The sequence below is a fragment of the Heterodontus francisci genome, unplaced genomic scaffold (assembly GCF_036365525.1).
Source record: "Heterodontus francisci isolate sHetFra1 unplaced genomic scaffold, sHetFra1.hap1 HAP1_SCAFFOLD_59, whole genome shotgun sequence".
In the NCBI taxonomy this organism is placed as follows: Eukaryota; Metazoa; Chordata; class Chondrichthyes; order Heterodontiformes; family Heterodontidae; genus Heterodontus; species Heterodontus francisci.
Window position 1 is genome coordinate 7,003,137 of NW_027140758.1, and position 1,232 is coordinate 7,004,368.

At 46.3% G+C, this 1,232-nt stretch overlaps 1 non-coding gene across 1 annotated transcript; it reads left to right on the forward strand.

Moving 5' to 3' along the window:
- The first annotated feature begins 218 nt into the window (after positions 1-218).
- trnar-ucu (transfer RNA arginine (anticodon UCU)) lies at positions 219-309 on the forward strand. The gene is given in 2 exon segments: positions 219-255; positions 274-309. It is a non-coding gene; the product is annotated as a tRNA-Arg (tRNA).
- Positions 310-1,232: the final 923 nt, after the last annotated feature.

Consider the following 1,232-nt stretch of genomic DNA (forward strand, 5'->3'; position numbering starts at 1 on the left):
AGAGTTGGCGCCAGCGCGCAGCCCTGCTTTACCCCACTGCTGATCTTGAAAGCGTCTGATGTTGCTCCATTGTAACTGATGGAACTGTGCATGTTCTCGTGGAAAGAAGAGATGATGCCCAAGAGGTCAGGAGGGCAGCCTGTGTTCCATTGCAGTTTGAAGAGGCCGTCTCTGCTGACAAGATCAAAGGCCTTAGTGATGTTAACAAAAAAGTGTGAGGCTCTGTGGCGCAATGGATAGCGTGTTGGGCTTCTAAGTAATGATTGAGACGATATTCAAAGGTTGTGGGTTCAAGTCCCACCAGAGTCAGATTTTGGACCAGAAACAGAGGAGCACAACGGAACAACAAATGAAGAAATGGGCCAAAAGCACAGACTCGGAGACAGAGCGAGAGAGAGAGGAGCAGAGCAGGGGAAAAAAAATCGAGGAGTGACGTCACAATGGAGAGTGAGAGTAGGGAAACAGAGAGTCGCTGGGGTGAGGATACAGGATTTGGTTCTTTCTTCGGTGCAGTGGAAGGAGCTGTTTGGTGAGGATCTGGTAAGCTGTGACATCACAGGCAAGCAGGCAGTTGATTGGTTTGGAAGAACCGACCTGCTTGATGCGCATCTGGTAAGTGATTAAGATCCATTTTAGTCCTAACGTTTAAAATAGTAAACAAACTAGTGGTAAGTTTAATAAAATATGCAATAAAATTAATAATTGAATAAAATATTTAAGTAGTTAATTGAAACACGTTAAGGATGACAGGACAGGTGATGTGTCACAGCTGCAGCATGTGGGAGTTCCTGGATGCCAGTGTGATCCAGGGCAAACACGTCTGCAGTAAGTGTTTGCGGCTCAAAGAGGGAGAAAAAAGGAATGTAGTGGTAGTAGGGGACAGTATAGTAAGGTGGATTGACTCTGTTCTCTGCAGCAAAAGCAAGAGTCCAGACGGCTGTGTTGCCTGCCGGTGCCAGGATTCAGGACATCTGCTCAGGGCTGGAGCGAAACATACAATGGGAGGGGGAGTATCCAGTCGTCGTGGTCCATGTCGGTACAAAAGACATAGGCAGGACAAGGATAGAGGTTCTGCAAAGTCAGTATGAGGAACTAGGCACCAAATTAAGAAGCAGAACCTCAAAGTTAATCATCTCTGGATTATTACCTGAGCCATGTGCAAATTGGCATAGGACAAATAAGATTAGAGAAAGTAATGTGCGGCTGAAAGACTGGTGTGGTAGTAGTGGGTT